General features: G+C 41.0%; 1 protein-coding gene across 1 annotated transcript in view; it reads left to right on the forward strand.

The window, feature by feature from the left end:
- Window positions 1-17,028, forward strand: part of ZBTB20 (zinc finger and BTB domain containing 20) — a 624,766-nt gene that overhangs the window by 125,575 nt on the left and 482,163 nt on the right. Inside the window, exon 4 of the mRNA XM_065407938.1 lies at window positions 11,648-11,769. The gene's annotated coding sequence lies outside the window, so the exon portion shown is untranslated. The remainder of the gene's footprint in view (window positions 1-11,647; window positions 11,770-17,028) is intronic.

The following is a 17,028-nucleotide window of genomic DNA, read 5'->3' on the forward strand; positions in this document are numbered from 1 at the left end:
TTTTTTTAATACAAGGCTGAAGTGAGCCATGTTTAACAGGCCAGGCTGTGTTACTGTTGTCACTGCAGGTGTTCAGATGGAGTCTGTACAGTGAAAGGCTCTGTAAGGAGACCAGCCGCTTGGAAACATTGAAGTGCATATGTATTTAAGAAGTTCAATAAACATTATTTGCATTGGGTGGATGTTAGTATATAGCTTTGTCATGGATCTACCGGATTCGTGCTATACCCCTAGCTTTGGAACAGTCTCTAGGAGGAACCCCTTCAGTGTGCCAGACCCCAAAGGGGCTCACTCTTCCTCCAGGGTAGGCCATGCGGCCTCACTGCCTCCTAAGACTGAAAGTTTGCTTCAGCACTCCTGCTTCATGATGTGAGCTCTGTTCAACGAGTCCAACAGTTATAGACTCCTTGTACACTCTTCAGGGATTAATGCAAGTCACCAAGTATTTACAGTGACACTTAGGCAGTGTTGTCAAAACAGTAGGGATTATAAATCAACTGGAACATAGTATAGCAAGTCCTTAGGTTAGCACAGAGAAATGAAGGTTAAAGTATCGTCCATTCTGATTAGCTCAGAGCCCCAGTCAAGCTGTAGATGAACCCCGTGTTCAGGCTCTGTGTCTTTCTCAGTCTGATCTCCTTGATCAGTTTCCCGGTGAGAGTCCAGGAGCCTCGCTTCCTCCAGAAGTCAACACTCTATCCTCCCACCTTCACTCCTTTATTCTCGAGCTGGGGTCTCAGCTTCCCTGCTGAGAGGCAGGGAAATCCATCTCCCTCTGGGTTGTTGGTTGCTAGGTGCCAATGTCCTGTTGATTGGTTCTTGCATTGTCTTCTTGGATTTTCCATTGATATGGGGTCAGCCTCGGCCAGTCCTTTTTAATGACCCACTCGTACTCACACAGCTAGGTGACATACGCACTTATGTCTCCCAGCCTGCCCTGAGAGCAATCTTAGTCCCTTTCCCCCCACTGGGTAGCCATGCTAAATATAGAAGAAACTGAGGCATACATGTGAATTTTCTATAATATTTCATTAATCCTACTTCGTCACAAGGTCTTTTTAGTGAGTAGTACACTCCTGTGTGTTAACATTCTCATATGCCCCCTCATTCACAAACTGCTTCTTATTAGCATGAGATAGGGAAAGGAGGGTTATGACTAGGCTGTTTGTATTAGCGTGTGTGTGTTTTGCCCTATTTTGTCTTTAATAAAGATGGATAGACTTTGATTAAAATAATGCTACTTTTCCAAAAATCCCCATCCTAATGAATTTCAGCTCCTCAATCTGCATGCTCGTTTGCAAATATGTGAGGAACTCTCAAAGTTCTAAGCTGTTAGATGCCCAGCAGGAGCCATCATCTGCCACCACTGCAGAGCTGTCCTGGCTGCTTAGTCTTGTCTCAGGTAGTTGCTTTTGAACTACCCAACAGAGCACTGTGATGGGCCACTGTATGCTACGTGCAGTGTAGGTACATCTAGCAACAAAGGATTTGGAGGATGCATGGCATACAGCACTTGCCAAGGAAGCAGTTAAAAAGGGCTATCAAGTATCACACCTTTGTCTTATTAACAACTTCTGTAATTTGTCAAGTCCAAGGTGAAGACTATAGTGAGATAGTAAGATCAACAACAAGGGATTTAAAACCTTCTTTAAGAGAGGTTTGTTAATGCATATGACTTATTGCTACAAAACTAGAAACACAAGCAAGGAAATGTTAGGAGTAGAAGGTGGCAGAATATTATACCTTTCCAGACAAGCATGTGTCAGTTCATCTGTATTTACTCTGCTCATTGATCATCCTCCATTCCTGAACTAGCTTTATGTCAGCACCTGTCAATGAAGATTTGCTCTGGCTTCCTTGCATCTGATGATGGTTCTCAGCGTGGTAGGCTCTGGACATCTTTTTTGAGAGTAGTTGTTGGCCTGATTTATACAGATAGGATACTGAGCCAAATCTTATTCCCAAATTTCTCTTCAGTTAGCAACGTGCAGTACTTTTTCCCTCCGGTGGTGGTGGTGGTGGTGATGATTTTTGCCAGCGACCTTGTGTTCTTTTCAAACCCTGACCAATCGATATTGAAGGGGCATAGGATGGGAGAGACTAAGTCTTTCTTGTGCAATCCAAAATGCATTATCTGTGTAGGCATTTATATTATCATCCTGCAATTCTTTATCACCTTCTACCCAAACATCCCACCATACTTTTCAACTGGTAAACCTCATAACCCCTTTTGGGACTACGTCTGTGTGTGGTAAGGAGTATAATCCTGGTGTTACTGAGTGAGGAAAGTAACTCTGCCAAACCACACAAGGAGACTGTAACAGAGCCAGGCATAGAACCCAGGTCCACAAGACCATCCTTCCTGCCTTTACAGTAAACTGGCTGCCGCATTGTTGTGGGTAACTCATCCTGACATTAAGAGCAATGTGAATTGTATACATCAGTTTCTCTGTCTTATAAATGAAGAGAGGTTTTTTTCCCCTTCCTTTGAAGTTTTCAAGCAGAACTTGCCGGTGACCCACTTTTGCTAACAGTTCTCTTAACTAACCCCTGTACTCACTCATACGTTTTTTTTTTCTCTTCCACCCACTGTCTGTCTAGCCTGGTTTAAAATTTTTATATATGTACTTTTAAAAAATTGATTAGTTGGAGAGCTGCCCGTTCTTCTGCGCTGTATAATAAGGATTTAAAAACTGCACTCTGAATTCTGTATAGTGTAATTAAAAATGACCCAGATTTGGACCTGAGAACACCAGGACTTAGCCAAACTTGCCACAAGCTGAGTTCTGATGGCAGATGGGAACTAATGAGGACACACTGCACTCCAGAATTTCCCAGCTGCTTGGCCCCTTTTTGTACAAACAAGGTTTGGAGTGAAGTCCCGATCCCAAGAGCATGTTCAGCAAATATGCTGCACCCAGTGTTTTGGGAAACAAGGCAATGCTGTCAGACTGTTTCAGAGTATTTTTAAGGCCTGAGCTCCAAAGGGCTTTCTCAGTATATTGTAGCATTAGTGCAAACATGCTACCCCCAAGCTTCCCTCTTATCCCTGGGGTTGGAAATGATCACCTGCTTCCAGATGTATTTGGATTTTTCTTTTTCCCCCCAAGGGAGACTTGCACTTCATTTTAATAGGGCACTAAAATCAGAATGGACTTAGTCTCCCTTCAAGCTATGGGTCTCTTCAACCAGTTCAATGTCCTGGGACTATTCAGGCAGATGTAATTGAATCAGTTTGAAGCAGCTGTAGCTGGCATGTGGTCTCAGATTGCTAGCACCTGCTTGTTTTTCTGTAACTCGCTAGAGCGAAAGTAGTGCCAAAACCAGCATTGGTCTTGGAGCGGATAAAGCACTCCAGATCCTGTATCCCATTCCCCTTCCAACCTAGCCACCTCATTACTGGTGCCTGAATTAAAGTTGTTGGTAGTGAGCAGGAACAGGTTTATGCTTCTCCTCCTGCAACTGCGTCCCTCCCCCCTTAAACCAGTGCACTGCCAATACAGGCTCTCCTCTTCATAAGCAATAAAAGATGGCTTAATAGTGATCAGGTGCTCTGGGTCCCTCTGCCCTCCTTTGAAAATTGGGAAGACCGTGCCTTGCTGTATCAAATTAAAACACATGCACCAAATTTATTTGTTGCTCTAACAGTCTTGCTGGCACAATGAGGGGTTTGTTAATGTCTAACAAATGGCCATGCGGTTCTGGGATGTTCTGTACAATATTCCTGTTCTCTGGTGGCGAGTCTGGTAGACTTTACTTATTGTATTGCTGCCACAATCTAAACTTTAATATGCTAAGATTTGAAAAGGGAGTGCGAGTCACTTGGTTTCCTTCCTGTATTGTGTGATCTATCATAATCTTACATTCAGATTAAACACACTGGTGCACTTGGTCAAATACGGTATCAACACAGCATGGTGTGGGTTTTGGATGTGAGATTACAATATGGCATATTGAAACATTAATTTCTGAATATATTCCTCCAGTGAATTCCCTTCACTTTCTGTATAAAGTTTATGCATCAAGTCCTTGTCCTTTTTAAGTCTTTGCTCTAGTCCACATCTGCCTCTTCTCCTGCTATTTCTTCCAGCCTTCTTTCACACTCTCCACACCTCACACCTACCCACTCTTTTCTTCTTCTATGCTGTTCCTTTCTCCTCAAATCACTTATCTAATCTATCAATGTCTTTTTAGGGTGCCCCATCATTGTAGTATCTAGGTGCTGTGGAAACACTTCATTTCCTGATTTTAGTGCAATTGTATTCTCCTCTTCCGTCTACGTCTGTTTATATTAGGCTTCTCCATAGTAAAAACCACTGTAATATCCTATTGCATTGACTTGTGTTTTGTAATGACAGGCCATACAACTATGAATGTGACCACTTATTGCCCTGAAAAAAGAGGGCCAGATCTGCAATAGGTGTAAATTGGCCTGGTGCCTTCAAAGTCAATGCAACTATGCTGATTTATGCCAGCTGAAGCTCTAGCCTAGAAGGTAGGGATAGCTCAGTGGTTTTAGCATTGGCCTGCTAAACCCAGGGTTGTGAGTTCAATCCTTGAGGGGGTCATTTAGGGATCTGGGGCAAAAATCTGTCAGGGATGGTACTTGGTCTGGCTGTGAAGGCAGGGGACTGGACTCAATGACCTTTCAAGGTCCCTTCCAGTTCTATGAGATCTCTGTAGGTTATATTATTCTTTCACGGGGCCTTAAAGATTCTCCTTTTCTCTTCTTTTTTGACATAAACCACTAGAAACTGTGGTTTGGCTGTTCAAATCCCTTCTCCTCATCAGGCAGAGGGGAAACTGAACTGGTCTCCCAGATCCCAAGTGTGTGCTCTGACCACTCAGTTAAAGCATATAAGGCAGGTAGGGTGACCAGAAGTCCCGATTTTATATTTGGGGATTTTTCTTATATAGGCGCCTATTACCCCCCACACTTTTCCCCGATTTTTCATACTTGCTATCTGGTCACCCTAAAGACAGGCCATCTCCACCTCTTCCTTTTTCTCCCCTTCCCTCCTGTTTTGTGTGGAGTCAGGTAGGTGCCTGACTTATTCTCACAAAAAATGACTTAGTTGCCTAAGCCACCTGACTCCAGGAGAGGGGTTCTTTATGGTGGATCACTACCAGAAATAGGTGCCTCACTCCCTGAGAGGGACTGGGTTTAGGACACACCACTCTCTTTGGCATCTCCCATTGGTTGGCTTAGGCAGCTCCCTGCCTAGCATGCTGGCTTTTGCAGATTCTGTGCTAAGGTTCCTATTCACTGTATAGGGAGCCTAGGTGCTTAACTAAGGCTTGGTGGATCTCGTGTTGTTTCAGTGATTTGTCGAGGCACCTAAAAGTCCTAAGTCCCTTAGTGGATCGGGGCCTGATATTCAGAGGTATTGAGTACCCTCAGCATTCATTGACTTTAGTAGGAATATGCATGCACACTCCCTCTGACAATCAGTTGCTTCAAAGAGACAGTGATAAATGTCATATGAATATATAAACAGAGAGCAATAGCACATTAGAAAGCAGTCTTTTGTAAGCTACCTTAGTAGTTATTGAGAAATAACCAAGGTTGCAGACATTTACCTTCTGATTACCTACGTATCACTAGTAGGCCAACCAAAACCAAAAAAGGATCTGCAGAATATATGGTTCTCTGGGAAATAACCATAGTTTTGGGTCAGTAATTATAGAGCATATAAAGTCACTTTTGCACTGCAGAGTGTAGTGTTGAGCTATTAATTTTTAAAATATATATATTTAATTTTAAAGTATCAGTTTTAGGAGTCGTATAACATAGGCCACAGAGCTGGCAGGGGCCATGGCCTGACCACTTTTTGTCTGGGCCAAACCTGAGTGGCAATGCCACTCACTCAAATTGGAAGGGATGGGTGTAGGGACTCATGGGCCAGGAGGGTTAGGCTGCTGGGAGGAGACACCTGAAAGGGGAATAGGAGAGTCAGATGGGGGCAGAAGGGGAGTCTATGTCCCTTCAGCCCCCAGTGTAAACCCTTTTCTTTGATTCAGTTAACCATCCAAGTGTATGTATATTATGTTAACATTTTGCCCTTGGAGTAACGTACTTTCAGTAGGCAGATCTAATCCATCACCAGTAGTAGGTGAGAGTGAGTGCCATTAATAAGCAGACACTGAAGTGGAACCACACAGGATTGGGCAATGGAGATTGAGCCTTCCAGATGTGGGTAGGTCACTGTTTAGCTCCAACCTAAGAGGTTAGTAGCAATGGAAAGTAATCACCATCAGGTGAGATTTTGGTGACCTTACCTGGAAATGAGTTGCTGAGTCTGTTTCCCCCTGGAAAATTCCCACATAACATAAATTACCACCAGACCTTGCACTTATCGACACCCTTATCTGCAGTCTCAGTGGAGGCCATGGGGTTCAATGGATCATAGAGACAAGACAAGACTCCTCTTTCACCCATGCAGATGATTCCTACAGAACAGCCTTAAAGAACATTGGGAAGCATATTTGGGAAGCTTGCATTGCCACTGTCTGTGCCATACCTGATGTATGAATGGAGAACTTTACTCTCTGGGCTTGTCAATCCATCACTGAATTCACACACACACAAAATTAAACAAACAATGAACAATTTAATACTACAGAGATTATAAAAGACACTGTGCTATATGTGTAACCAATAAATTAAACCCTCTATGCCAATCAAACAGGGCTGATTTCCTACACTGATACAAAGCCATAAGAAGGGAAACAGTTTTTAATCTCACAAGAGCATTTCCAAGAAAGAATCTCAGTCCAACTCCATCAGTTCTGCACTCTGTTAGTTGGCCCAGTTGCGTCCTAGAAAACTCCCCCAGCCCTGTTAGAATGTGCAACTCTCCTAGACAATTCCTTAGGTACAGGACAACACACCCAGGATTCTAAGCTTGGCCTGCAAACCAGACAGATGGGATAGGACTTCAATGGCCAGAAGCCTTCACACGTTGCATGAAAATTTACTGATTCAGTATTCTCCACTTAATCAGGATGCTCTTAAACGAGAAATCTGTTAAATTAGGTTGTGTCCCAGGAAAACGATTTAGCCTAATGACAGTGAATGGTAATGGATGCTGCTTAATCGGGACAGCGTTGCCAATATTTCTGCTTAATGGGGACACATTTGGCTGGTACTAGTGGGTTAAGTGGTGTTTAACCAGGTGTTTAACGGGTGTGAAATTCTAAATTCTAATCTTTTAATATAGCAGTCGCCAAATAAAGGTTAAGAGAAGAAGTAAAGATTAAATACAGCATAAACCATTTTTATACTTTTATTTTTATTCGGTACAGCATTTTACTACATTTCAAATCTTTTTGGACAATTTTTTTTCAAATGGCTGCTTCTCTTAATTGAGACAACATATTAATCAAGACAATAGGCCATCCCAATTAGGGTGTCCCAATTCAAAGGATTATCCTGTAATTTGAACAAAATATCACTTGGTATCAAAGCTAGTGCCAATATCCAGCTCATACAGGCCTAAATGTGGAACTAAATATGGAAATTTGGTCTTTTGTTTTCAGTGGGCAAATTTTAAACTTCTTGTGCTGCCACCAAATGACAGTTTTCTTTCTATCTAACACTCAGGGTTAAGGGTAGTTACCTTGATTCCTCTGAGATGTTACGGAAGCATTTTTTGAGGAAAGTCTGGTTAGACTTCTAGCCTTCTCCACTCACTATTATTCTTCAGATAGATCTTGTCTGGAATAGCAAAAATGGTGTCTAGATGTTTTAACTAACATGTTTTAAAATCTCAGTGTAAACAGGGCAAATTGTACTTTAATTCAGGTTAGCTGGTTGAGGTGAACCTTGGTGGGTAGAATAGGGTTCTGCCTCACCAACATAACTCATCACAGTGGCCACACTTTAAAATTTTCTTCCATGCTGAAAGATTCTACCTGTTTGAGAAATATTCCCCATACTTAAAAGGGAACTGTCAATACTTCTTAAAATGGACAAAGCTATAAGTGCTACCACTGTAGCTACAAAAAGCAGACCCAAAATGATGGAAATTTACTGGACTCATGAGTAGGGAGTTTTAAAAACACCTAAGAACATAAGAATGGCCAGACTGGGTCAGACCAATGATCCATCTAGCCCAGTATCCTGTCTTCTGACAGTGGTTGGTGCCAGATGCTTCAGAGGGAATGAACAGAATAGGGCAATTTATCAAGTGATCCATCCCGTCATCCAGTCCCAGCTTCTGGAAGTCAGAGGTTTAGGAACATCCAGAGCATGGGGTGGTGCTTGACCATCTAGGCTAATAGCTGTTGATGAACCTATCCTCCATGAATTTATCTAATGCTTTTTTGAACTCTGTTATGCTTTTGGCCTTCACAACATCCCCTAGCAAAGAGTTCCACAGATTGACTGTGTGTGGTGCGAAGAAGTACTTCTTTATATTTGTTTTAAACTAGTGCCTATTAATTTTGAAAGTTGACTTAACTCGCTTTCTACTTAAGTCAAGTGGAATTTTAACATTGACTTAAGTAGAATCAGAGTAAGGCCACCGCTGCTTTTGATAATTCCACCTGTAAAATCTAATCTAAAATGTAATAAAACAGCTGTGTACAAAAAAACAAAAATGAAAAAACAAAAACAAAACACCAAACCTAGAGGTTTATAAAGGCAAGTGTTAATTTATGTGCACATTATATAAGAAGCAAAAGCACTTTGCACTTGATTCTCCTCTTGCTTACACCAGTTTCACACTTGTGTAGCGCAGTTGATTTCAGTGGTATTACTCTGGATTTATAACAGTAAAGGAGGAGAATCAGACCTTTGTGTATACAGGAAAAATATATCAAAAATAATTCTAATTAACCAAACATGATTTTAACCTTTATCTACCATGCAAAAATCATTGTTAAAGTGAAGTTAAAGTTTCAGGCCCATATCACTGGTTTTAAGGCATATTACCTGTCAAAAACATCAGAGCATAAAACAAAAAGACCCCTTCGAGTGCTAGTAACCCAAGAAATGCAGAGTTAATGTTGCACTTCCCAAACAAGGTATCCAAACTACCTTTGCGTCATAGAAATTATAGAAATGTAGGACTGGAAGGGACCTTAATAGGTCATCTACTCCAGTCCCTTGAAGGGAGATTATTTAGGAAATTATGGTGAAACAACTTCAGTGGTACTGTAAAGTATCTAGAGTCCTCGGGTCTTTTTGACCCTGTTAGAACTGATTTAGTTGTGCAAGTAGTATAGCGATGACTTTGGTCATGTTGGTTGTTGATCTTCTGCTGAAAATAGATGAAGATGAGGTGTCCGTATTGATTCTTTTAGCTCTGTCAGCTGCCTTCTGTACCACTGATGGTGATTCATCTGTGGCCGCCGTGTTGGTGGGGTAGCTCATGAGAGACTGTTATTTTTTTTCTGAGAGATCCCAGGGAGTAGTGTTGGATGATTGCTTATTTTCCCTGAGGGCATTCTCATGGAAGGTTTGTGGGTTTTTATTTTGTCATCCCTATTTTTTTTACATGTATATGGGGCAAATAAAAGGATTAGTGAGGAGGTTTGGGTTGCATTGTTTTTTGGATGCAGTTGATATCCAGTGTTGTTTTCTCCATCCCTTTCACTTTTACCAGCATTGTGGGGTGACTTGCTCAGTGTTCAACAGAGATGGTGGCGTGTAAGAGGGCTAGCTAGCTGACACTCACTCCAAGCAAGAGGTAATGCGTATACGGTTGGGGAAATAGCCAAAGCAAGTACTCAGTATTATAACTGTATAATATCTGACATTTTCCTGCTGTTTGTTTCTAAGGGTTTTGCTGGTTTTCAGGTGATTCTGGATGTTCAGGTAGTAGTGGTTGCTAATCATGATTTTTATCATTTGCTCTTTGCAAGAGGGTTGCATCCTTTCATTTTGGGACTTTGTGTTGTATCACCTCAAGATAGGATTATTGTATTGCACGTTACTTGAGGCTAATTCAGCGTGTTATGTGGCAATTGTGGTAGTGCGCCTTTTAACTGGAATGTCTCATCAAAAGCATATTGCATTTCTTCTTCTTGAGCTGTACAGCCTGTCATCTGATTTTCAGTTGAAGTTTAAGGAGTTGACTTTGACCTATAAAACCCTAAATAACTTGGATCCCAACTACCTCATAGGATCCTTTCTTCCTGGGTGATACCATGGCAGCCACAACCCTCCAAGACACTCAAACTAACAACCCAAAGGTTTTAACAATAGGGGGCTGCAGATATGGTATGATCTATAAGGGATCCTTAGCTTTGGAACTTCCTTCTTCCCTTGCTCTGCCACAACCAGGTTTTAAGAACATAAGAATGGCCATACTGGGTAAGACCAAAGGTCCGTCTAGCCTAGTATCCTGTCTTCTGACAGTGGCCAGTGCCAAGTGCCTCAGAGGGAATGAACAGAACAAATAATCAAGTGATCCATTCCTTGTTGCCCATTCCCAGCGTCTGGCAAAATTCTCAGCTTTTGGTAAACTTCAGGACACACTGCAAGGCTCACATGTTTTCTCAAGCAGGAGAGGGGAAAGGATGCAAAGACTGCTTTTTAAGGGTATTTTGGGGGTGGGGGGGGGTAAGGCGGATTAGGTTTGGTTGAGATATATCTATATTTAAAGCAGAGCTGATTGGAAAATATATTAAAAATAGCTATGTGGGGGGGGGGGGAGAATTCCCCCCCATTTGAATTCTTTTAAAAATCAGATTTTTTCAAAATTTTGAAAAATTGCAGTGAGCACTAATTAAAGGTTTATATTTGTAAATATTTTGTAATGTGCCTAGAGCTCCAGTGAGGCACAGCAAGGGATAGTCAGAACAAAAAGAATTCCTGTATGCTCTCTGAGATCCTGATTTGGGCCTTCAGTCCTCAGACCTGCCTTGTTGTTAGTACCTGCACCATACACCTGTGCAAGGTCTGACCAGGGAGTGATCCCCTTTCGTCATGTTAATCACGTAAAGCTTCTGTACTCTGTCACATATGGCTAGGAGAAACTGAGCAGCCCAAATGATCAATGAGGATTTCAAATCTTGGGCCTGATTTGGAAACAATTACTACTGGCCATAATGTTCCTTACCACGAGTAGTCCCATCCCATTGACTTTAATGGATCTACTCACACTAGAAAGTGCTACACCTGGTAGCACATTTCTGTAGCATCAGGCCCTTGTGATCATTCACTTGCCCCAAAATGACTAGAAATTTTTTTTCCTAGTCAGTGACCACATGCCATGCTCTTTTTGAAATGTAAAATTCTAGAATTTCACCATTGAGCAAAGAGAAGAGGTCAAAGGCAGGAGAGCCGGAGTGATTTAGGAAATAAAGCCAACAGCTATGACATAATGCAGTAACAAACTGCAAAACGGGTTGTATACCTGGGCTTCTCAAAGGGCTGAACACACCCGAGGGGACATTGGGGTGATCAGTACACATCTAGCCATGTACTTTCCCCCCTCCTTTAATGAGGTTCTTTAGTGACATTTACATATGGATTGGAATTGAACCAGTGTAACTGGACTTTCCATTGTGAAGATTTGGAGGGAATGCCTTGGATGGTGTATATTGTGTTTGGGTGGGGTATGGACAGGAGTCTCCATCTTCTTTCTCTAAATACTTCCCTTATATGAGGTCTTAAAATTCTTTCCTCCTCTTCTTCTAGGGAACTAGAGGGCTTGACTTCTCCTTTACTTCCTGCATTTACCCTGACCACAGTCCCTCCCTGTTCTCACAAGTGGAGCTCAGCCCTGCTTCCCTTCCTGTTGATTCCCAGTCAGCTACATGGTAAGTTTCCATTATCTCTATCCTTGTTGCCGTAGGGTAAAGTCCTGGCAGCCTTTTTATAAAATCTATTAGTGCTGGGCATTGAGGGCAGAGTACTTGATGCCCATCAAAGATCATTTGGTCATATCCCAGTCTGACTCTAAGGAAAAGGTGGTACTGAATTAGCATTGGAGCTGAGCTTCAATGTAGATTGTTATAAGAATAAAATATGAACTAAAATATGTGACAGAAATAAATCCATCAGATTCTATAAAGGAAACAGTGGAAAGTAAAGAAATCTTGGACCCTTAAATCCCATTAACCAGGCCAGAGAGAAAATGTGTTAAAAGGGAACTGCACTGTATCTTTTTTCATTGTTTGATGAAATAATCTTTTTCACCCTTTAAGTGGTGTGTTTAAAATCTTGGGTATTTCTGAAACAAAGGGAATACACAGCCACTGAGCTAGCTGGTTTTTATACCTTCCTTTTCTGAGTATTGTCCTTCAGTATAATACAGAGCCATTTCTTTGTTCTCACAAGCTAGCAGTTAAATTGTATGTAAATGTATGCAAATTAGATGCTGTCTAATAAAGAGAGTCATTAGATGGAAGAAATATTTAGTTTGGGGGGGAAGAAAAGAAAAGAAAGCAGGTGTATTTTGCAATAAAAAAATGTAAGATAGCAAGAAAAGAAAAGAAACCCCTCAAACTTTGGGTGAAGATTTCTAAAAAAACCCCATTAAAATATTTTATTAAAGGTCTGGCCTATTCTTGGTCTTTCCATTTGTGAGTGTGTGTGTGTATTTGTGAGTGTGTTAGAGAGAGAGAGAGAGAGAGACAGACCGAGATTACACATATGTACAAACTTACACATTTTATGTGTGTATATGTTAAAACATACAAATACCCCTACATGTGGCAGTGATATAAATATTTAACAGAAATAGCATTATATATAATATATTTGTGAAATATTTACATCACCTCCACGTAGGATATATATATGTGGGTACAGATTAAAATATACATATTTGTGTGTGTGTATATATATGTGGGTATATATAGAGCTGGGTGAATAATTGATGTTTCAGATCAGTGGCAGTTCCGAAAAAAATAATTGGTTCAGGTCAAACCGAATCTGAAATTTGTTGGAATTTTTGGTGAATTTAGAAAGTCTGTTTCAGCTCAATTCCACTGCTGTGATTTGAACCTGCATCTCCCACATCCCAGATGGGTAACCAAAACATTGAGCTAAAGCTTATAAAGGCAGGTGAGCCGTGATGCCACTTCCTTCTCTTCTGGCCATTTTGTGAATGGCCAAAAATATTAATCTCAAATTCATGTATAGTTTTAGTTAGACTGAAACTACATTTTTCTTCTAATAAACTATTTGTCCAAGAATTTCATCAAGCTCTCTATGTATATATTTATGAAATGATTTAAGTGTGTATGTATGTCGGGGGGGGGGGATAAATATAATTATTAATGTATGTTTCTGTATACCACATATGTGCAGGTGATAGCCATGTGATAAGTTCCAGAGGCATGGATTAATTTATTTATCATCCACTTTTGACTGCCTCTCCTGCAGTCTCCCCACTAATCTGTCTATCTTCCAAGGATTTATTCCAGTGTCCCAACTCCCAAGCAGCTTCAAGCGTCCACCATTTAATTAATTAATTAAAATCAGCCTCCCACAGAAATGTTTCTCTTCTCTCCCTCAAATGTAGAATTTCCCACTAAATTACCACTGCTTGAAGGATGCACAAGATTCAATCTTGGGCCAGTGATTTTTCTGTAGATAAAAAAGTCACAGTTTTTAAGTCTGATATCTCAGTGTCCTAAAATCCTAGGAAATGGGCGCTTTATACCATTGAAAGTGGGAGATTACCATCTTGTGGATAGAACACACAAAGTTTGTTTAGACCTAGAAAGTTCTTAAGTAATGGACCTTACGTTCATGCCTTGATTAGGAATAGAAAGGCTATTTCTCATCATTTTTAGAGGTTTCTGTAGCTTCCTCTGACCTGCGTATCATTGAAACCCAAGGAGCAGAACAGCTTTTAGAGTTGGAGCCTTTGTGTCTAAGGCTACGTCTACACTACCCGCCTGAATTGGTGGGTAGAAATCGATCTCTCGGGGATCGAATTATCGCGTCTCGTCGGGACGCGACATTCGATCCCCGAATCCACGCTTGTACTCCACCAGCGGAGGTAGGAGTAAGCGCCGTCGACGGGGGAGCCGCGGAGGTCGATTTGCCGCCGTCCTCACAGCGGAGTAAGTCGGCTCCGATACGTCGAATTCAGCTACACTATTCGCGTAGCTGAATTTGCGTATCTTAAATTGACCCCCCCCCTCCCCCCGTAGTGAGGACGTAGCCTAAGGCACCTAACTTAACAGGTGGGAGAGCATTATTATTTTTTTTTTTTGTCATTTATCATGGTTCTGGTTAGTAGATATTTGTGCTTGAAGTGGTACATTTTTTCATAGCAGTTTTGCAAGGCTGGAAGTGTAAAGACGTATATGTATATGTGTCTAAAATATATGTATATAAAAATAATGTTTTTCAAATATTTACATATAAAGCCAAAGGGATTGGCCTCCTTCCCAGAATTACTGGAACTACCTTCCCCAGGAACATTTGGACTTGAATAATCTCTACAACAACACTTTTCTTCTGAAACTAAACAACTTTAGAAATGGGTGACTGGCTCTGGAGACCACTCACTGTTCATTTGGGTTCCTTTTCTTATGGTAATAGAAAGGCCTCCTGGGCTGGGAAATATATTTTTATATAATTACTGTAAGGTTCCCTTTTATTGCTCCCTTCTCCCATAGTTTTCCCTTAATTTATTTCATGAGGGAAAGTCTCAGTACTAGAACTGTGGGGATACTTTTGTAAATGTTCTAGGGCATCTAGCATTCTATATCCCAGGGGATTTGGGCCTGTTTAAGATTTAGGCAGAAACCACGGAAAAGTACATGGTTTCACACAGTTTTGAACCAAACCAGTCAAAATTTAACAGATTCTATAGGGTTTTGAGTGTTTGTGCAAATCTGAAACCCAAAATGAAAATCAGAGGATTTGAATTGGAACAGAAACAGAAGCTATTTCACATGGCTGCACTCAGGGTCATGCTTTCCTTTCTCCCCAAAACATGTTTGTGGGAGGTAAATTGCTTAGGTAACCAGTCCATACAGGAAATAAAAATGGTCCAATGGGAGAAGAAGGATTGTCCAGTGGTTGGGGTACTAGCTTGGGACTTGGAAGACCTGGCTCCACCACAGACTTCCTGTGTGACCTTGGGTAAGTCATTTAGCCACTCTGTGCCGCAGTTCCCCATCTACAGAAATGGGATAATAGCACTTTCCTACCTCGCAGCAATGTTGTGAGGGCAAAAACAGTAAAGATTGTGATTTACTCAGATACTATGATAATGGAGAACATATAACTACCTAAGATAGAAAGCTAGATATACAGACTTGGTAACATAGGAATGTAATAGAGATGCTATACTGAATCAGACCAATGGGTCATCTATTCAAGTATCCTCCAACAATGGATATGATGAGCTACTTCAGAAAAAGATGCAGGAAACCCTGTAGTGGACAGTTGTGGAATAACCAGTATTTTTCTCAGTGTTCGGAAAAAAATTGAGAATATCAGGAGTTTGAGGTTTTATTTATATATATATATATATAATATGGAATAAAATATGCTGCACTAAACTAATCCTGGCACTAACAAACAGGCTGTGGGACTAACGGCTTTTGATATTACCTAGTGCTTATTATTGTTATTATTATTATTATTTCTTTTTAATTATGCAAAGTGCTAATCAGTTTGATTATGCACAGTGCTAATCAGGTTAATTATGCAAAGAGCTAATCAGTTGTTCTCTAAGCACATGAGGAGAGCAGAGGTGCTGGTGGTGAATGGCGCTCCTAGATGGGGGTAGTCACGGCAGTCATTCCTTATTAAGAGAGGAGTAGGTGAGATGACAGGGGGGTTTTGCCTCCATTAAAAAATAAAGAACGAAGGAAAGAGCCCTGATGATGGTGGTTCTGGAAAGGTAATGTCTTCTCTCACAGCAAGGCAGATTTTTTGTTTTTCATACTGCCTGGTGTTGGACAGTCGTTGTTAGACTTTGAGTGAAGTGACTTGGACAAACACAGTCGAGAGAACAACAAGGAGTCTGGTGGCACCTTAAAGACTAACAGATTTATTTGGGCATAAGCTTTCGTGGGTAAAAAACCCACTTCTTCAGATTATTGGAGTGAAAATTACAGATGTAGGCATTCTTATACTGACACATGAAGAGAAGGGAGTTACCTCACAAGTGGAGAACCAGTGTTGGTAGGGCCAATTCAATCAGGGTGGATGTAGTCCACTCCCAATAATTGATGAGGAGGTGCCAATTCCAGGAGAAGCAAAACTGCTTTTGTAGTGAGCCAGCCACTCCCAGTCCCTATTCAAGCCCAAATTAACGGTGTTAAATTTGCAAATGAATTTTAGTTCTGCAGTTTCTCTTTGAAGTCTGTTTCTGAAGTTTTTTTGTTCAAGTATAGCTTGAGAGAGGTTTTGTAGCAGGTGTCACACGTGAGTCAATCTTGTCAGGCAAATTTTCGTTGGAGGGTTGGAGTCCAAGTGGCTGCCACTTGATGGGGAGGGGTGTGTAATCAAGAAGGCTGAAAATATTACGGAAGTCTGCCCTAATCTAACAAAGAGAACCATCTTTGGAGCACTTGCACTCAGAATGCAGATAATGAATCTTGGGAGGTAGAGGGCACATAATATATGATCAACAAAGATAAATTTGTGTTAGGAGATTATCAGATGAGCGCTCACAATGAATTTCATTAAGTAACCTATCCACAAGTAGACCTTCTTCAGGCAAGTCTTAACAAGGGATCTTACTCCATGCTGCCCTTCCTAGTCTGCAATCACATGCTAGTTACACATTTTGGGTAAAGCAGAATTTTTTATGAACCAGTAAGCTCTTAGCTGGTTCTCATAATGTATTGTTGGTCCAACTTGTCCATTTTGTGGTGGTTGATGATTAACTAATTTCTGCTCAGTATCTTTTATCTGAATACATTTTACTGCTGGCATGTGGGGAATAGGAATTATTTTTTACTGTTTGTCTAGGAAATGGCACACCCAGAGTGGAGAGTACTTGCTTCTGTCATGTTTTGGGAAATGCCTTGAAGATATTCTGGAATCATTAAAACAAAAAATTACTAGATTGTAATAAATTCAGTACTTGAATTTAGTAGGCA

The sequence above is a fragment of the Emys orbicularis genome, chromosome 1, assembly GCF_028017835.1.
Source record: "Emys orbicularis isolate rEmyOrb1 chromosome 1, rEmyOrb1.hap1, whole genome shotgun sequence".
NCBI lineage: Eukaryota > Metazoa > Chordata > Testudines > Emydidae > Emys > Emys orbicularis.